General features: G+C 51.8%; 1 protein-coding gene, 1 long non-coding RNA gene and 1 other non-coding gene across 7 annotated transcripts in view; 2 read left to right on the forward strand and 1 right to left on the reverse strand.

Moving 5' to 3' along the window:
* CD82 (CD82 molecule) overlaps nt 1-10,794 on the reverse strand; it is a 54,778-nt gene extending 43,984 nt beyond the window's left edge. Inside the window, exon 1 of one of the 5 annotated variants that reach the window (XM_070473136.1) lies at nt 10,707-10,794. The gene's annotated coding sequence lies outside the window, so the exon portion shown is untranslated. The other 4 variants (XM_070473134.1, XM_070473135.1, XM_020885703.2 and 1 more) reach the window with 4 other exon arrangements.
* LOC139037259 (small nucleolar RNA SNORA61) lies at nt 7,528-7,653 on the forward strand. Its single transcript, XR_011490089.1, has one exon. It is a non-coding gene; the product is annotated as a small nucleolar RNA SNORA61 (small nucleolar RNA).
* A 160-nt stretch (nt 10,795-10,954) lies between the features above and the next one.
* Nucleotides 10,955-13,261, forward strand: LOC139037089 (uncharacterized). Its single transcript, XR_011489887.1, has 2 exons — nt 10,955-11,474; nt 12,659-13,261. It is a non-coding gene; the product is annotated as an uncharacterized lncRNA (long non-coding RNA).
* The last annotated feature ends 7,633 nt before the right edge of the window (nt 13,262-20,894 follow it).

Below are 20,894 nucleotides of genomic sequence, written 5' to 3' on the forward strand. Positions count from 1 at the left end.
ACTGCAGGCCTAGAGGAAAAGGTCTTTCGTATCTGTCTTTCTCTGTGTCTCTGACTGACTGTTCCACATACATGCCCCAAGAGCCTGCCCGCTTCCCTCCGTGAGCCTGCTCAGCACCGAGGGACAGACAGCGCCTCTCCCTTTAGGATGTGGCGGTTTAGTCGCTAAATCGTGTCCGACTCTTGTGATCCCATGAATTGAAGCCTGCCAGGCTCCTCTGTCCATGGGATTCTCCAGGCTGGAATATTGGAGTGGGTGGCCATTTCCTTCTCCAGGGGATCTGTCTGACGCAGGAATCGAACCTGGGTCTCCTGCATTGCAGGCGGATTCTTTATCAACTGAGCTAAGAGGGAAGCCCCCCTCAGGAGACCTGGAGCTAAATGTTGGTGGCAGGGGCGGGGGACATACACCCTGGTGCATATCACAGAGAGGGTTTTCCCTGAGAATCTGGTCCTCAGACCTTGAGTTTAAAAATCATCTGACAGGCAAGCCACTTTGAAAAATTCAGTCTGTGAAGATCACTCAAGTTGAGAACAAAACAGACATATGGGCAAGGTGGTCACTATGGCAATGTGGGCATGAATGAAAAATTCAAAACAGCCTAAATGTGCAACAGCAGGGGAATGTTGAACTGGGTCACGGCAGGTCCACGTGGTGTGATGCTATGGAGCTGGGAAACCCGCTGTGGAAGAATATTGAATAACATGGAAAAATCCTCCTTCTACAGTGTTAACCTAGAAGCAACAGCACAGGAAGTGGTTCACATGTGAGATCGCAACCGTGTGTGTGTGTGTGTGTACATGTGAGATCCCAACCGTGTGTGTGTGTGTGTGTGTGTGTACATGTGAGATCGCAACCGTGTGTGTGCGTGTGTGTGTGTGAACACCGAGCCCTTCTCAGGACTTGTCTCTGAGCAATTATTTCCTCCTTCGCGTCTGTTCTTCACCCTCAAACTTTTTCCACAAAACTATTTCTTCAGTAATTAGAAAGTGCTTTTTTTTTTAAAGGGCCCATTAGTTCAGGCAGAGATGAAGGGTTTTTTTTTAATGACAGAAATGAATTGGGACTGATATACACACTATTATATGTAAAATAGGTAACTAGTAAGAACCTCCTGTGGAGCACGGGGAACTCTACTCTAATGACCTATATGGGAAAACAATCTAAAAAGAAGGGATATTGGATTATATATACAACTGACTCACTTTGCTGTACATCAGAAATTAACATTGTAAAATCAACAACACTCCAACAAAAATTAGTGAAAATAAACAACAATAAAAAGGTTGATAGAAATGTCTCCTCCCTTCATCAGAATCATTGACCTGAGGGCGGAGGGGGAGGGCGCTATAAGGGAGGCTTGGTTGCCACCCCCACACACACACACTCAGGGAGTATTCATACTCTGCATGGTCCCCAAGTGGTCCCCACGACCGTGATCAGGACCAACAGATGGAAGGGAGGATAGGTTTGTTCAAATTCTACACGATATTTTTTAAGAGTCCAATCTGTCCAGAGATGAAAGGCAGTGAGCTCTCCAAGCCTTGAGATGTGCAAGCAAAGGCTGAACGTTGCCCAAGGGATCAGACGGGGCAGATAGGTTGACTCAGGGAACTATAATGCCACTCACAAGACAGCATTATATGATCTTGTGAATTTAGTCACAAGCCCCCAGCTTTGCCCTCGCTCTCAGCCAAAAGTACACGCAGGTGGAGGCTGGGCTCGGACAGTCTGATGGAAGACTGAGCCCATAGAGGCCCAAGGCCCTCCTGACCCCAGATTTCCAAATAGCCCCAGAAAACTCCTTCGCTCCAGATCAGGGACCTCGGTCTTTGGGGAATCAGGACTCTGTTATTTCCCCAAAGGGGTGGCAAGGGCAACCTTCATTCATCACTATCACCCTCATCATCCTCTGGCTTGAAAGGAGGGTGTATTCTGTGCTGGGCCCACCACTGTTTCACCCAGAACTATGATCTCATTTAATCCTCACCGAAAGTGGTGAGAGAAGGGATCAGAGTGGCATCGGAGAGCCTCGGACATGGCCTCCTGCAGCTGTGAGTTCAGAGAAGCCAGGGGTCAGGCCACGGAGGCCTCTCTGCCTACGTGCCCGACAGTGACCCAGGGCCTGGTTACCCACTCACTTGCGGTGAGATCTCAGACAAAGTAGTCATATCCACCCCCACTGAGTTTCTATTTCCTTTATATGTAAGGACGTCTCATCGTGTCCCATTGCAACAGCATTCTCATATTCCATCTCCTAAGACAGTGAGTGGGAGAGTGATTTTCCAGCCTCGGTAGTAGAATTACTCATTGCTAACATTAATGTCAGCAACGTCAAATGAACATTAATCAGTGTTTGCCTAACAGGTATCATTAGAAGCACCCTGTAGGTTTGAGGCGGAACACATATTCTTCTCTCCACCTGTTTCCCTGAACACCCGTGCAGGCCGAACACCTGAGGCCTGGCTCCACCCACTTCTTCGCTTCAGGCCAGGACCCTCAGCAGCGACTTGTCTGATTGGTTCATCTCGGGAGATTACTCCTACACTCAGTGGGGGTCTCCCCTTCTCAGTGAACCGGGTTGCCTGCTGGGAGCATTCCATCTGGGCTACTCCCCTGTACATTACCAGCTCTTGCAAAGAGGCTGGCTCCTGTTCAGGGCCGCCTGTGACCAGACGCGTAACTCTGCCAGTTCCAGGGAAGAGTTAGTCAGCCCTCCGGGCACCAGATCTAAAGCCACGTTTTCCTGCCTTCCTTTGCAGCTCCATCTTTGTCAACTGCGCTTTTCACTTGGTTCCAAATTCAGAAGGAGAGGGCTTCCCCCTAAACTTACAGTGTGAAGCTCCTGTAACCTTCACAGCATCGCTCTGAATTGTTTGCTATTATTATCATCCCTATTTGACAAGTGAGGAAGTCAGCCCTCTGGAATGAAGGACTGTGGAAATGCTTTCTCAACCCCAGGCAGCACTCGGGGCGTGTCCACCACGATGCAGGCTGGAGTGGGCTCCCGTACAGGCCTGACTCTTGGCTTCCTCCACAGACACTCCCTCAGTCTTTTGAGGCTTGACAAATTGACATTCATTTCAAACCAACACCCCACCCCCTTTTGAAATAAATATGATTTATTAACAACAACAAAACCCTCAATGTGATCCCCAAGTTCACATAATGCATTTCTGTTTGAATATCATAGTATGTTTTTTGATAGCTTTATTGTGTAAGTGTGTTCTTTCTTTCTTGAGCATAAAAATAATGCGGGTTTATTGCTGAAGATTCAGAAAATGGGGAAAAGTAAAAAAAAAAAAAGCCTGTAATTTGATCTAGATAATCCCATTATTATGTTGTATATAAATGTATTCATCTGCTTTTTAGCCTTGTTGAATGCAGTCATGTGGAGGGGCACCCAGTCATTCTGTTTCTGGTGTGCCTCTATGACACTGTGGGGACCAGACCACCTCCAGTGACTGTTTCAGGGCAGGAGAACAGGGTGGGCAACCACAAGCCCTTTCCCTAAATAAAACCCTGCAGCTCCCCACTGTGATATCGCATGGGCTTCTCTTACAAAAGCCAAGTGCAGCCAAATGTACAATAATAAAGAGTTTTGCAGCCAGAGAAGGGCTATCTCTTGCCCAAGATCATATGGCAAATAAAGGATGAGCTGGGATCAGAACCCAGGTCTCCAGATTCCCAGATTCAAGCCACTCACCAAAGACTGCCCCCAAAGACTTAAATCCTGCTCCCTGTGGGCTTACTGGGTGGCACAGTGGTAAAGGATCTACTTGCCTAGGCAGGAGACACAAGAGACGTGGGTTCAATCCCTGGGTCAGGAAGATTCCCCAGAATAGGACATGGCAACTCGCTCCAGTATTCTTGCCTGGAAAACTCCATGGACAGAGGAGCCTAGCGGGCTACAGTCCCTGGGGTCGCCAAGAGTCAGACATGACTGAAGCGACTGAGCGCAAGCACATGAATAATAGCAACATTACCCCAAACAGCTGATACATATTAATATAAAGCACTCACCGTGTGCCGGGCACGTATCACACAGGCTTCACATACACTGACTCGTATCATTCTCAAACAACGCTGTGAGACAAATACTACAACTGTCTACGTTTTAGATGCTGAAACGGATGGGCAGAGGGGTTAAGACCCTTAGGGTGTGCCTAAGGTCACACCCAGCAGGTAAACAGCAGAAGCAAAAACGATAGTCAGATTCCAGAGTCCACGATGTTGCCTATGGTTCCTTCTCCACTGTCCTGGGCTGAGACCAGCTGGACCTCCGGCAGGCTTCTGGAGCATTTACTGCCTGAGAAGAAAACTGGCCTAGGGGACCAGCCCCCTGGACCACTTAACAAGTGTAGCCCGCTGACACTTCACAGTGGAGCCAGGAACCAAACCTGGGCTTCCTAACGTCCTGTTTCCAGCACTTCATCCACGTTTCTGCATGGGTGCTATGAACCGAGGTCTAGAATCCTCAGCAACTCCTATCCTGGATCACCCCCTCAACACAGCAGGGAACGTCAGGGGTGGGGCCCAGAGAAAGGCAAAGAAAGGAGCCAGGAAAGAAGCCAGAGGGAGAGAGGACAGGCCTCCCAGAGCTCCCCACCAGCTGGTCTCCGGGGACAACGTTGGGGGGAGCAGGGGTCTGGGAGGGCATCTTCCCATCCCCCAACCCTGAGCCTGCGCTTCAAGGGACAGGGGCATCTGGCAAAAATAACTGCTGACTTGAAGGTGGCTTTTCTGGCTGAGTCAGGGTTCACTAAAGGCCAGAGATGCCCCCACCAGGCTGGGGCTGGAGGAAGTTGGGCTCTTCCCCTCTCAGGAGGGGAAAGGCCGGGCCTCACAAGGGAAGCCGAAGCCCAGGCTGAAGCAATCCAGCCACCCTGTTCCCACCTCCCTGGACCCCAGTTCCAGGCCCGGGGTGGGCAGTCCTGAAGGGCAAGGCAGGGGCATGAGACCCCACATCCCGGCCCCACCCTTGCCCAGGAGTCACCGAGGATCTGGCTCAAACTGGGTCCCACTGGGCCACCCTGAGGAGAATCACTCACTCGTTCAACCTCCATTCCTGAGTGCCCGCTGTGGGCCAGGCTTTGTGCCTGCAGCCGGGACACAGAGATGGATGGGGCCTTCCCTGACTGGGAGGCTTCCCAGGGACACTCCATGTGAGGCCAGACAGCAGCGGAGAGGAGAGAGCCCCATGTAGACCAGCACAGAGGGAAGAAGGGAAGGGCAAGGAAGGGTTTCGAAGGAAGTCTGCCACTGACATGCAGACCCACTTCCCCTCAGGACGCTTAGCGTCATGCTGGGGAAACCCAGCGACCCCCAGGAAGGACACCACGTGGGCGGAGATGACTGGTGTCTTGGGGCACGCACACATGAATGCTGGGGAGGCACAGAGGGCCTGTACGGAAGGCTGGGGCTCTGGGGAATGCTTGCAGGGGCCTGAGAAGCAGCCTGGTACAGCCTGGAAAGACTGGCCAGATGTGGAAAATAAGGGCAGTGGCTGCTCTCATTGAGGGAGGGTTCACCATGTGCAGGCAGAAAATTGCTAAGCGTCACATGCAGCTTTTTTTGTTTTATCCTCACATCACCCTATGAAGTAGTAAGCATTATTATCTCCAATGTACAGATTCAGAAACTGAGGCTCAGAAAGGGTCACGTAGCTAGGGACGGGCAGGGCCAAAACTTCGGCTCCAGTTCTTCACCACCATGCTGGTCTATATTCCTAATCTGTGGACAGGCAGAAAGAAGCAAGGGTGCTTCAGGTCAGAGGTAGCAGGCAAGGCTAGGAAGTGGGATCGATTGCCGTGTGTTTGAGAGTTGCCCAGTTCTACTCTGTACCAACCCTGCGTTGTGTGTGTGTGTGTGTGTGTGTGTGTGCACGCACACACTCACATGTACCCTACTTTACAAGTGTCTGGTGTTACAGAACTTCCTGAGAGCCAAGTAAAGAATAAGTCATTAGCAGAGCAGGGAAGGATAGCCCAGAGAGGAGAAGGAACTTCTGAAAAGTCACACAGAGGAACCAGGACAAAGTCTAAGACGCAGAACTGCAGGCCTCTTCCTTCCCCTCAACTGCCTCTCCAGGTCACTCTGGAGTGAATCTGCTGCTCACAGGAAAACCACGGTGTCGGGGGAACCCCAGGGATGAGTCAGGAACCAGGCAGCCCTCAGACACCAAGTGGGCCCATCACAGAGGCCCTGGGCCTGAGGCTGGCCTCCTCCCAGGCAGCGTCAGAGGTTGCGGGAAAGAGGGAAGCCGGCGTAGCAGGACGCTCAGCCCGTGTTTACCTCTGGGCTTCCCTCCTGGCTCCTCAGACCCAGGCTTACGGGAGGGGAAGACGGTGGGCAGGACAGTTCCTGCTGAGATTAAACCGGCCCCCCACCGCACCCCGGCCCTGGCCTGTCCTAGAGAGGGGCCCAGGCTCTTCCCTCCTGCCTGCCTCTCACATAGCCAACTCCTGACCCTTTGATGCTCTCGGTGAAATCGTAACCGCCCCCTGAGTTCCCCGTGGGGTAGAGAAAGTGGGTTTAAAGATTTGGAGCGAGGGGTCAAGGCCAAGCCAAAACCACAGGGTGCCAGCGGGCCCCAGATGTTACAACTCAAAAGGAATGCTTGGGGCTTGGGGCTGCCCCCCTCTGGGCCGGGAGGGGCTGTCTGGGTCTCAGAGGGGGACAGGGGCTGCGTCCCCAGGGTTGGGGGGTGAAAAGGTGGGGAGGAGCTTCCAGGCAGTGGTTCAAAACTCTGAGGTCTCAAGAGAGAGGGGACTGCCCCACACTGCCGAAACCTCAGAGGAGCCCTGGAGGAACCAAAAAAACCCCCCACGATGTGAGAAATGTGTGCTCCCACTGGCTAACCTTTCACCTCGGCCCTCCCTAGGCTGGACGAGGAAGGGAGGGGCTGCAGGCACTTCTTTCCAGCCAGCCAGCTCTCCAGCCCCCGCCCCCTGATGACTGACTCACGTTCCCTCCACTGCCCCCCAGACGCCTGTCCTGTATGGGCAAACACAGAGCCTTCTTGGGCGACTCCCTCTCTATCACTCTGTAGCACTCATCACCCTCCCCGGTGTCACTACCCACCCAGCCCAACCCAGCCACCTTCCTGAGTGTCTGCCATGCTCTTCGATCTAGGCTGGGATAGAAAGAAACACAGGGCACATCCTGGGACACTCTCTCCCCTCTGACTGTGCCTCCCCCCACCCCAGCCCCAGACCTCCCCGAAGCCCCTGTGGCCCCTCCTTCCCCATCACTACCGCCATCAGCTCATTCTCCCTTGATCGCTGGGTCCTGAACCCCAGCACATCTGGCAGACTGTCCATCCTAAAGTGCTACTCTGACGAGGTCACTCCCCTGCTCGAAAACCTTCAGCAGCCCTCAAGGTCTATAAAGCAAATCCAAACATCTCATCTTGGCATTCAAAGTCCTCCACGAGTTGAGGCAACTGACCATTCCCCCTTCCCATTCCTGCCGAGTCTCAACTCTTCAGCCAGACTGATCAAGCGAGCAGTTTCTTCAAAATTCCCTGACCCCCTCTTCCCTTTTCCATCAAATCTGAACCCTGGTCTTGGTGGTCCTAAAAGGAGGCAGAGTGGTACTGAAGCTTTGCTTATAGGATCTGCCGCATAGCATGTGGGCTACTTTCAAACAAGGTTGAAAAAAACTTCCCCTGAACCTGCTGACCCCCTTACCTTCCTCAAGGCATTCCCCCCTACCCAAAACACAGCCTTAGCTGTGGATGCCGAAACCTTCCAGATCCTTAAGGCCCGCCCAAGACTTCACTTGCTCCAGAAACTTTCCTGAAGATCCCTTTGACTCTTCATCTGTCTCCTATCAGAGTCCCCTTGTCCAAGTTCTTTACCAGATTGTAAGCAACTAAGGATGGGGTCAGCGTGTCATCATCCATCATTCATCACATGGGGTGGAGGGGTGGTGGGAGGACTTTTCCCTAGATGCTTACTAATCACTGTTGGAAAGGGACGTCTCTTCCCTGTTCCTCCCGCCACACAGGCAATACCTACTGACCCCTCTCCCTCCCTACCACACCAAACTCTTAATCTTATGCCACTCAAAAGCTTAGAGAGGGAGTCTGCGGCCCCAAGTTGATCTAAACCCAAGCAGGACTTGGGAGCGCAGGCGGAAGTCCTGTTCCAGTCTCGACAACTCCAGGAAGCCCCGTCACCCCGTCACCCCGTCACCCCCTGCCCTGGTTTCTCTAGGGTCCCACCTCTCTTGGGCACCACCCCTCCCACACCTACACATGCTGTCCCCTCCACATAATTAATAGTACAGCTCTCAATCAAACTCTGTCCCACGGTGGTTTAAGTCATGTCCAACTCTTGTGACCTCATGGGTTGTAGCCTGTAAGGCTCCTCTGGCCATGAGAATCTCCAGGCTGGAACACTGGAGTGGGCTGCTATCCCTTTCTCCAGAAGGGCTTTTCAAGCTGGTTCCAAAGTATAGGGCTCATCTTGCCAGGAGATGCAAGGAGTCAGTCACCTTCAGTGCCCAACCCTGATCAAACAGATAAAAGTGCACACATTGCCCCTCACCTCCACCCTGAGCCCAGAATGCAATGGAAGAGCTGGATTCTGGCCACCAGAGCAGTTCCACATCCATGACATCTCATCCGGCCTTGAGCTCTGGGTGTGAGTTATCTTCTCCAGCAGAGGCATGGTGGGGATAGGGACCCCACTGGGAGCAACTCAAAATGAGTGCAGAACCCAAAAGCTAGTTCATTTCTACATCATATCACCTAGCTCCATCCGATATATAATAGATGTTAAGTAAACATTTGGGGGCTTATTTAACCAGACACCTAATGACTGCAAGAGTATTACCCAAAACTCGGCCAGTCTTTGGCCTAGATGACACCTCCCCCCAACCCCAAAATGGACAGTGTTGGTGGTGGCAGGTGGTGAGTTTTGGCTCTCACAAGGTCAGGAAGAGCTTCAGCCAGCCCTCCAAAAACAGTCTCATTCCCAGGCAGGAAGCCAGTCTATCACCTGCCCATCCACATCAGAGCAGCTGTCATACAGGGAGGGCTCCCTGGGTGCCTGGCGCCTTGCTAAGCACTGTATACACATTATTGTATTAAGTCCTCCCTGCCAGGTGGCTCAGCGGTAAAGAATCCGCCTGCCAATGCAGGAGTCGCAAGTTCGATTCCTGGGTCATCGGGAAGATCCCCTGGAGAAGGATATGGCAACCCATTCCAGTATTCTTGCGTGGGAAATTCCACGGACAGAGGAGCCTGGCAGGCTACAGTCCACAGAGTCACAAAAGAGTCGGACACAACTTAACGGCTAAACAACGACCACCACCACTATTGTTGCTTATCATCACCATGCCCATTTTACAGATGAGGAAACTGAAGCACGAAAAGTGACTGGAATCCAAATCAATGCGGTCCCAACTCCTTGACCACCGAACTAGCTAATCTGGCCCAACGCAGAGCACCTACCACCACCAGGGACAGAAACCTCCAGCCCAAGAAGGAACTTGGCATGCAGCAAGAGCCCCAAGCTCTGGGCTTGACTTTGGGCCCAACGTTTGGTGGAGTTTTCCCTTGTCTTCCCCACTCACCCAGATAAGAACTTGTCCCCTAGCTTCCGCCAGGGGCCTCCCAAGCCAGCTCACCTGGAAAAGCCCTGAGGAGAGGGGGAGGGCAAAGTCCGGCTGAGTTTCCCACCCCACGTCTTACTGGGCTCTCAGGGGTGGGGGGAAGGGGAGGCTGAGACCTCCCTGACTTGGGTCACCACGCCCCCTCTGCCCCCCAGCTTTCCCAGGCCTGTGACTTCAAGTCCCATCGGAGGAACGAGTGCGACCCTTAAAGCAATGCGCTTCAAGCTCGCAGAGAAATTCTCTTTGCTCAGTGCCACTCTACAGGGAAACAGACTGTAGTCTGGGTGACGCGATCTCAAATACCTGTTGCAGTCCGCTCTCACTTGCCGGCCTCACCTTCCGAGGGTTTCCAGCGAGAAAGGGCAGTGGAAACACGGAGTCCACCTGGGTCCAGCCCCTCCTTGTACTGGAACCCGAGAGGTCCAAAGCCGGTTAATGGGGGGACGCGCCTGGGGTCACACAGCTGGTGCGCGGCGAAGCCGGAGAACTGGGAGGGGGGGTGGCGGTCAGGACTTGGGAACTTAAGTTCCTTCTCAATCAACCACCAGCTGGCCTTCGCGGCCCGACCTGTCACTTGTTCCGAGAAAGCTGCCGCGAGCGGGCTCTGGAAGTTGGGGGCGAAGACTAACCTTGTTCGTGGTTTGCCGGAGGGCCTCCCCCACCCACTTCTCACCTGCCGCCTCTGCTTTTTTTTTTTTTTTGCTCGGCGCTGCAAGCCCAAGAGACGCCCGCTCGCGCCCCAGCCCTCCGCGTCCGACCGCGCAGCGCCGGGTTCAGTCGCTCGATCGTCAGTCCCCCTCCCGGCGGTCTTCGGGGAACTCAACGGCCTCAGCCTGGCCCCGCCCCCTCCAGAGGACACGCCCTCTCGGCCTCTGGAAGGGGCCCCAGCCCCGCCCCCAGGCTCTGCGGGAACGAGGCCTTCCCCCCGCCTCGGGCCCTGGGGCGGGTGGAGCTGTGCCCCTTGCCCCGCCCCTCTTACGGCTCCCCCCCAAAACACTCCCGGTCGACCCCGCCCCCACGGTCACCCTGGGGGATGGGGCCCTCCCTAGGCCTAGCCCCCCCCACCTCCAGCCCATGGGCCTTGCCTGGATAAAGCTCTCTCTGACCGAGGCCCCGAGCTCCAGGCCGGGCTGGGTGGGAAGCCCCCAGTCTTAGCGCGACCTAACGGTCCCGCCCCCTCCTCAGCCTTCCTAAACCTTTCCAGGCTCCTCCCAGGCCGCTGGAAGGTCCTCCCAGCATCCCTGCCTCTGCCTCCCTCAGCTCCAGGCCTCTATCCCCCTCCACCAGCCCTCCTAGGAAGAGGCCACTCCCCAGGAACGCCCCTTCCCTCGCTTCACCGCTTCTCTAATCCAGCTCTGCCTCGGCAACCCTACCCGGGTCAGGCACGCCTCCGGGCGCCTCTCCCCCCACACTTGGCATTCCAGGTCGGGTGTATCCGGGTGCTACAGGGAAACGGCGGCGTGGGAGCGGTTTGCGTTCCAAGTCCGGGCCTCTATCAAGACGTAGCTTGGACCCAGGCACTGTTTGAAAATACTAACAGCCACCACGGATTGAACTCTCGCCGTGGGCCAGGCTCTATGCCAAACTCTGGCTTAAGAAGAGTACTTTACAAGGACTGGCCGTTGAGTTCACAGAGCTCTGGCCAGATGCTGCGCCCGTTTTACCGATGAGCAACCTGAGGCTTAGAGAAGGGAAGTCACGGGCCTCCGGAGTCTCACACGGGTGGTGAGCAGGACCCAGCCCCAGGGCCGTGAATCATAAAGCTTGATGCTGCACCAGCTTGTCTGGACTGGCCCCTAGAGAAGTAGCCCAGACCAGCCAGCTACTGAGACAGTTCTAGCAGGCTGCCGGAGGTAAGGGAAGGAGGCGTGGGTTGATGAGCTGGGTGGCAGGGAGAGGCAGAGGAAAAAGAAGGTGGCTTTCTCTCTGGAGAAGAAGTGGCTCAGAGTTAAGATGGGCGGCAGAAGTTCTCCAGTGGCTGTGGTACCCCCACTTGCATCCCATCGCCAGCCTTGGGTCCCTGTGTAATGACTAGAGCCATTGACCTGTCCTGCTGACAAAGCTCTTTCGCTCGCATTATCTCACTGACATCTCACAAGGACACCATTGTGGGGAGGGTATGATTATGCTGGTGTTGCATGGGTGGAGTAGGCTGGGGAGCTGGATCCCTGCCCAGCAAGGTAGTTCCCGAAGCACAGTCCTCAGACCAGCAGCAGCATCTGGGAACTTGTTAGGAACGTGTGTCTGGGGGCCCCATCTCAGATCTACTGAATAAGAAACTCTGAGGTGTGAGCCTAGCAAGCTTGCTTTAACAAGGCCTCAGGGAGATTCTCAGTCACACTTGAGAAGGACTGCTCGGCGTGAAGGTGCAGTTAGTGTGATGTGAGAACCACACAGACCAGGGAAGCTCCTGGGAGCCTGTGACCCAAGGCAAAGCAAGGACGGTGCTTAATTTACCTCTCTAGACCAAGCCCTCGAAAGGGAAAATCAGGGGAGCAATCTTGAGGGTGGCTGTTGAGGATTAAATGTGGTAATGCCCATGAAGTGTTTGGCCACTCTTTGATACCCTGCCTGTTCAATAAATAACTGTTCTCTTTCTAGTAAAAAGTCTCCTTCATAGAATCTCCACATCAAGCTGGAGGAGTGGGGTTGGGGAGTCCTCTAAGCCTAGAAATGCCCCATAGTGTTGTCCCTCCTACAGAAGGATACCACTTTCCTGCAGGTTCCAAGAGCCTAAAAAGCCCTGGAGATACTGATGCTGCTGGTCCACGGACCACACTTTGAGAACCATGGTGCTATTCTGCCTTGGGCTGGGTTGCCGCCCCCCACCCTAGCCAGTCCCTGCAAAACGGGCATAAACTACCTTCCTTTCCTACCCTGCTTCAGATTCCCTCCCCTCAAGCTGGGGGTGTTGGTGATGGTGATTGGCAGGTGGCTAAACAGCTGGATTCCATCGTCCTACCCTACCCCCTTCCTCCAGGCAGGCATGAGATCACATTTGTCCATCTGCTACCCCTTCCTGTCTCTGTCACTCCAGATTAGAGATGGAGACAGCGGTGGCAACATGGAGGGCAGTCTGCAGGCGGCTTCTGGAGTCTCTACCCAGACTCCCCCCACCATCCTCTGCAGCTCATGGAAGAGTGGCTCCTGTAGGAACTCTGGCCGGGGGCGCTGGTCCTATTCCACAGACCTACCTTGACATGTTGATCGTGAAAATCAAGGCCCATATACCATGTATCTAAACGTTTAACAGACTGCAGTGTTGAAGAAGACTCTCAAGAGTCCCTTGGACTGCAAGGAGATCCAACCAGTCCATCCTAAAGGAGGTCAGTCCTGAATATTCATTGGAAGGACTGATGCTGAAGCTGAAACTCCAATACTTTGGCCGCCCGATGCGAAGAGGTGACTCATTTGAAAAGATCCTGATGCTGGGAAAGATTGAAGGCAGGAGGAGAAGGGGACGACAGAGGATGAGATGGTTGGAGGGCATCACCGACTCAATAGACGTGAGTTTGAGTAAGCTCTGGGAGTTGTTGATGGACAGGGTAAGGCCTGGCCCGCTGCAGTCCCTGGGGTCGCAGAGTCAGACATGACTGAGCAACTGAACTGAACTGAAAATAAAACATGTCTGTTCTTCTGCCTTGAGAAATATTCTTTGCAATGACCCTAAGGCCATATTGAAATTTAGAATTCTTGTACTCTTTGGAATTCTGTGCAGGAACGTGGCGATGTGGAAGAAGTCGGCCCTGACTCCAGCCCTCGCTGCCACCCACCCCAGTTCTCTTCCTAGTGCCATCTCTGCCCTGTGTCACAAGTGGCCTAGGACTCCGGCCTGTGAACACCCCAGCCCCCGGGCCCAAACTCTGTCTACACAACTTGCCTACAGCTACCACTAGTCACACCTCTAGGGGTACATAGGGGGGCATGCTGTCCCCCTGGATGGACCTGGAAAAGTTGCTCATGTAATTCCTAAAACTGTGCTTGGGCCATTTAGGCAGCGATATCTAGGTTTCAGATAACTTAAGCATGATAGAGGAGGGGTTGGGGTGCAGGCTCTGGGTAGATACCAGTGGCCGCCTGTCCAAGGTGATGAGTGGCACTGTCGTTCAGCCTGGTCTTCCCAGCACCTAGCATAATTCCAGGCACACACTGGAAGCTTAAGGGACAGTCATTGAATATATTCATGTCTCAGTTATTTAATGAAATATCAAGTTGGGTTGGTTTTCCAGCATTTCCTTCCAGCCAGAGTCAGCCTTTGTCATAACTTGCCTCGGGCATTTTTCCTGGCAGAGAGCTGAGCCACCTCTAGTGAGAAATTACAGATAGAAATCTTTTGGGAAATTCTCCAATCCATTTCAGAGGTGAAGCCGCGAATTCTGCAGGCAGGAAAAGGAGCAAGAAAAACTACTCTAGAAAGACTTGAGGCAAGCCTGCAGATGACCACCTTGGAGGTAGGGGAGATGGTGGTTATGGCAAGACCTCCAAAGGGTGTGGTGGTGGGGTTTTCAGCCTCTCAAAAGATGCTTCACTCCAGAGGTGGCTCCGGAGCTGCAGAGCAGGAGATCTGAAGGTCCTCGTGTGGTGCAGGAGCATGGGTGTCAGGGTCTCCGTGACGCCTGGGCCTAGGTAAGTGCCCAAGACATTTTACAGCTCTGGGGGTTGCGGGGGCGGGGGGTGGGGAGGGAAGATGGAGGACAAGAGGTACATCTGTTTCTGATTGTTGTGTAACAAACCACCAATCACTTATTCAGCCCACAAATCTGCCGTTTGGAGTTGGTTCCATAGGGAAGGCTTCTCTCTGCTCTACGCAATATCAACCTATTCAACTGGAAGTTAAGGACCCATTTCCAAGATGGCGCACTCACCCAGCTGGCTAGCAGCTTGGTACTGGCTGTCAGCTGGGAGCTCAGCTAGAGTTGGGGACCTGTTCCTCTGCATGAGGTCTGGCGGGCTGCTGGGGCCTCCTCACAGCAAGATGGCTGGGTTTCAAGAGCTAACAGAGATCAAGATAGAAGCATATGACATTTTGTGGTGTTTAACGACCTAGCCTCAGAAATCATGTCGCATGACTTCCTTTGTATTCTATTAGTGGTGTGTGCATGCTAAGTTGCTTCAGTCGTGTCCAACTCTTTGAGACCCTATGGACTGTAGCCTGCTGGGCTCCTCTGTCCATGGGATTCTCCAGGCCAAAATACCAGAGTGGGTTGCCATGCCCACCTCCAGGGGATCTTCCCAATCCGTGAATCGAACCCATGTCTCTTGCGTCTCCTGCATTGGCAGGTGAGTCCTTTACCACTAGCGCCACCTGGGAAGCCCTTCTATTAGTAGAGGCAATCACAAAGTTCCACCTAGTTCAAGGGAAGGGGCATAGTCTCCTTCTCTCTATGAGGGGTTGCAGTGTTCTAGAAGTGCTTGCAGGACAGAAAATATTGTTGCAGATATTCCTGTTGGCCGGCGAATCAATCTGAAAAATACAATGTTTCGAGCAGGACCTCAGAACAACTGTAGTAGAAAGTCCTCTGGTGGGAACTGAGAGTCCAAATTAAGCTGATTTAAGGGGAAAGGTGCCCAATATGTGCTAACACAACCATTTGTTCACAAGTAAATCAGAACTCTGACAACGGACACTTAGTCTTGAGTGTTTGGGTTGTTTAGGATCGTCCTTCTTCAGAGTCCTCAGAACTTCAACCTGTAACCATGTCTTTAAAGTTCTAAACTCATAGCAACCATTGGATCCTCGTAACAACAATCCGGGACGTACATACTATTATGATTCCCATTTCTAAGATAGGGGAATGGAGGCCCTGAAGAGGTAAGTAACCAGCTCAGGGTCATATAATTAGTAAGTGACAGAGGAAAGAGAAGTGAGAGTTTATAGCCAACCCAGTTTTCAGTTGCAAGAAGCTGACTCCAATGGGAAAGACCCAAGCTGGGCAGACCTCAGACACCCAGATGTTGGCCACCAGGTCCATCTCCGAAGGCTCACCCTGAATCAAAGAACTCCCCCCGGGGCCTTGAAACACCCACCTTCCTGCCTGAGAAGCAGGAAAAACGCTGGTCTCCAGGGAGCTGGGCACCACCCTTGCTTGACACACACTTGCTCCTTACTGTGTCCTCTTTCTGAGTCTCGGGCTAGGAAGTGGTCAATAGCAATTTCTCAAGCCTGAGTCTATGGTTGAGCACGGTAATGCCTGCATTTGAATGGGCTCCACAGGGCCAAGTCCTTTACTTTCTTCTCCGAAGGACTGGATGAGGATCTAAACTCTAAGCCACTTGTAGCTGGGTTAGAGCTGGGACAGGACCCAAAGTGAAAGTGAAAGTCGCTCAATCGTGTCTGACTCTAAGCAACCCCATGGCCTATACAGTCTATGGAATTCTCCAGGCCAGAATACTGGAGTGGGTAGCCTTTCCCTTCTCCAGGGGATCTTCCCAATCCAGGGATTGAACCCAGGTCTCCCTCACTGCAGGCAGATTCTTTACCAGCTAAGCTACCAGGGAAGCCCCAAGTTCCCAACAAAGGGACTGAGCCATTGGTTGCTTTCTTTTCTTTCTTTAATTTTCTGTCTCAGCCATTTAACAAAGATCATTTAGACCCCTGCTTGGATCCCACCCTGCCCCCTACTACATCTGAAGGTCTGAGGCTTAATCCCATACAGCCCTGGCCTCATGGGGCTTTCAGCACATTTGGGAAGCTGACCCAGAAACCAGGGCAGGGGTGCCCCACAGCACCAAGAACGATGGCAACATTGACTACAGAGCCTCCGTTTTTAACGTAAGCTCTTACCATGCACCAGACAAGTTAAAAACAGCTGTGAGTATGTTTAACTAATTTGATAACTAGCGTTCGTGTAGTGCTTTTCTTACAAAGTTAAGGTTTTTTTTAAAAAACACCTGTGGCACTTGGGTAACTGTTTGAAACTGTTAAAGGCTGTCTCCCATCCACAATTCCCTGTTGCATCTGTCGTTTTCCACTTTCGGGCATCACATCAACCCCATGGCAGGGGTTGGGCACCCCAAACAGTCATGAGCCCACATGCCAATGTATGTGAGTTTATTTATTTATAATTGAGATGTATGCGTCTTGATTATATATGTTATAAATAAATGGTAGCATTTCTGTTATAAATAAAAATTGAGACGTAGGCATCTCAATTATAAATAATATAAGTAAATAAATGGTAGCACCTTGCTGCCATTTGGCATATTTTGAACTGCATGCAAAATCAAAATTTTAAAAAACAAGATTTAAAAAATCATTTAAAATATTCAAGATACACAAACATAAAAATCAACACATAGGCAACCTTATTATTTTCTCCTGGAACCACAGTAGATCCTTGTTGGAGACCATCTCTCATGGCCTCTGTGCCCACAGAGAAGAGCAGAAAAGCAGAAAACGGAGAAGGCTCTTCTGGACAGCCCTATTTCAGTGTCTTTAAATACACCTCCATCCCTGGATGGGGAGATGGATGGGGAACTACTACCAAAAGGGGACCAGAAATGGCAGCTCTCACCTGCCAATGGGTGGAGCTGGACAAGACCAGTGTGAGATCCTTCCCTAAAGTAGGTGCAAGGCCAAAAAGAATACTCCCATGACCCTCAAAAGCCAAGGGTGTAGAGAGTCTCCTCCATTGTAAAGCTGAGGACGCCAAAGCTCAGAGAATTGAATTGAGAAAAAAAATTTTGCATCTGTCATGAATATTTCATCATTGGGGATTTCACAATATTTAGATGTACAACTTCTGATGAAAGAAACAGAAAAGTCCAGAACACCCTGATGTGCCTTCTGATAGGGCAATAGCTAGTGGACCTGAGTATGACACCCCCTTTGTAACGTACACCCCCCAGCTGACCACAGTCCCCACCTCTCCCTATTGCCTACCTGACTTGCTCACCTCATTTCTGTGAGCTGCCTGGTTGCCGTGGGCAGCTGAGCTTGCAAGGCCTGGGCTCAACATAGGCTGGTTGAATCGCTGTTCGTCCTGAGAGCTCTGAGTATTAGCACCGCCTCACAGACCTCTGCCAGAAGACACCACGGACTTTCTTCCCTTCTCTCCACGACCCTCCCTAGGAAAGCAGCAGTGTTAGCACACTGCTCCTCTGTGAGAGATTATTTAAGCTCAGATCTCTGACCTCATAACTTTCTCACCAGATGACCTTAAGCATGCATCTTCACTTGTCTGGGTCTGTTCCCTCATCTGTAAGCTGCAGACAAGGTTCATGCAACATTTGCTACAGTAGGGCGTTAAGATGGACTCGTTAGTCGTCTCCAAGTCATTGCTTTCACTAGCAGCCATGTAGAAATTAAAACGAAAACAAAACAAAAACACTTCCCCAGGCTTCTCTCTGAAACGAGCATTTAGCGCCCTCTGGTGTCTGTAGCTCTCAGTGCAACCAATCAAGAGCCGCTTGGAGATGAAAGGCTGCGGGGGCGGTGAGAGGCTAGGGTCCCCAGCCTCCACCCTGGTCCTGCGGTCAGTTCAGGCTCCCAGGAGCAGAGTGGAGGCCCGACATGAGGGCCAGACAAGGGCAGGTGTGGAATTAGGCTCCTTAGGAGGTTCCAACTGCAGATTCCTCATCCAGTGCAGACACAGAAACTCGCGTGGGATGTGGGAGCCAGTGTCAGTTGGCCTGCAGTGCCTCCGGGTGTCTGAAGGCCGTGAAGATGGATGACTCTTGTTTAATAATGGTGATGAAAAAATATTTAGTAGGCAATGCAATAATATCACAGTAGGCATGGGGGAGATACCCCACGTCCGAGGGCAGAGAAGCCCCAGCAAGACAGTAGGAGGGTTGAAATCGCCTTTAGAATCAAACCCCATACCCGCCAGAGAGGCTCAGAGCGCTCAAACAAACCTTGTGCGCACCAGGACCCAGAGACCCCACAGAGACTGAGACAGAACTGTGTTTAAGTGTCTTCCGTGGAGGAAAATTCTGAAAGAGATGGGAATACCAGACCACCTGATCTGCCTCCTGCAAAACCTGTATGCAGCTCAGGAAGCAACAATTAGAACTAGTCACGGAACAACAGACTGATTTCAAATAGGAAAAGGAGTACGTTAAGGCTATATACTGTCACCCTGCTTATTTAACTTACATGCAGAGTACATCATGGGAAACACTGGGCTGGATGATGCACAAACTGGAATCAAGATTGCCAGGAGAAATATCAATAACCTCAGTTATGTAGATGACACCACCCTTATGGCAGAAAGCGAAGAACTAAAAAGCCTCTTGATGAAAGTGAAAGAGGAGAGTGAAAAAGTTGTCTTAAAGTTCAACATTCAGAAAACTAAGATCATGGCATCTGGTCCCATCACCTCATGGGAAATAGATGGGGAAACCGTGGAAACTGTGAGAGACTTTATTTTGGGGGGCTCCAAAATCACTGCAGATGGTGATTGCAGCCATGAAATTAAAAGACACTTACTTCTTGGAACAAAAGTTATGATCAACCTAGACAGCATATTAAAAAGCAGAGACATTACTTTGCCAACAAAGGTCCATCTAGTCAGGCTATGGTTTTTCCAGTAGTCATGTATGGATGTGAGAGCTGAACAGTGAAGAAAGTTGAGCACGGAAGAATTGATGCTTTTGAACTGTGGTGTTGCAGAAGACTCTTGAGAGTCCCTTGGACTGCAAGGAGATCCAACCAGTCCATTCTAAAGGAGATCAGTCCTGGGTGTTCATTGGAAGGTCTGATGTTGAAGCTGAAACTACAATACTTTGGCCACCTGATGTGAAGAGCTACTCACTGGAAAAGACCCTGATGCTAGGAGGGATTGGGGGCAGGAGGAGAAGGGGACAACAGAGGATGAGATGGTTGGATGGCATCACCGATGTGATGGACATGAGTTTGAGTAAACTCCAGGAGTTGGTGATGGACACGGAGGCCTGGTGTGCTGCAGTCCATGGGGCCGCAAAGAGTCGGACATGACTGAGCGACTGAACTGACTGACTGACTGAGGCATTGAACGCACAGGAAGTCGAGTCTAGTTGTTCATGCAGAAAAATTTACTAAACAGCACTTGCAAAGCCCCCTGAATTGTTGAGTGGATTTGGGCTTGGCTAGAGATTCAGGCTTAATTAAGCTCAGTTTCCAGGAATAAGGCCTCAAACTACGCTGCATGCTTCTGCATGCTTAGTTGCTCAGTCGTATCCGACTCCTTGTGACCCTGTGGACCATAGCCCGACAGGCTCCTCTGTCCATGGATTTTTTTCAGGTGAGAATTACTGGAGTGGATTGCTGTATGCCCCTCCAGGAGATCTTCCTGATCCTGGGACCTAACCCGCATCTCCTGTGTCTCCTGCATGCACTGCAGGTGAATTCTTTACCCACCCAGCCATCAGGGAAGCCCAAACCATGCTGCAGCACTGGCGTAATAAGACAACTGTCACCATCACATCCTCCACCTGATACCCCTCTGCCCCAGGAACTGCAGACCCTTGGGAGCCCACCACCTCCGTCACGACAGCGAAATACAGAGACTCCTCACGGAGCCTGTTCCCTCCGAATGCAAGCCTTGTGAGCGAGTGTCAGACCCAAGGCCCCAAGGCCACTGGCCTGCAGGCTTCCAGAAAGGCTGGGAATTAAGAGTTCTGATGCTTGCTCCGGGAGGCAGAACCTGTACTGTGGGAATTTCTTCCAGTATAGAAAGATTATCCAAAAGATGCAGGGAGGCTGTGAATATGACAAGTGTCCCCTGCAGCTCCTGCTGATGGAGGGGGTACCACACACCAAGCTCCGACATTATCTCATCTTATCCTCACACTCACCCTCAGAGGTAAGGACAATTACCATCCCTGCTTTGTGGAGACAGAAACTAAGGATCATGTGTTTAATTAAATGTAATAAATAAGATCTCGCAGCTGGGGAGTGGCAAAGCCAGGAACAAGTCAAGATCAGTTCAGCTCAGTTCAGTTACTCAGTTGTGTCCGACTCTTTGCGACCCCATGGACTGCAGCACACCAGGCTTCCCTGTCCATCACCAACCTCAGAGCTTGCTCAAACTCACATCCGTTGCGTCGGTGATGCCACCCAACCATCTCATCCTCTGTTGTCCCCTTCTCCCACCTTCAATCTTGCCCAGCATCAGAGTCTTTTCCAATGAGTCAGTTATTTGCATCACGTGGCCAAAGTATTGGAGTCTCAGCTTCAACATCAGTCTCTCCAATGAATATTCAGGACTGATTTCCTTTAAGATTGACTTATTGGATCTCCTTGCAGTCCAAGGGACTCTCAAGTGTCTTCTCCAACACCACAGTTCTAAAGC

The sequence above is a fragment of the Odocoileus virginianus genome, chromosome 10 (assembly GCF_023699985.2).
Source record: "Odocoileus virginianus isolate 20LAN1187 ecotype Illinois chromosome 10, Ovbor_1.2, whole genome shotgun sequence".
NCBI lineage: Eukaryota > Metazoa > Chordata > Mammalia > Artiodactyla > Cervidae > Odocoileus > Odocoileus virginianus.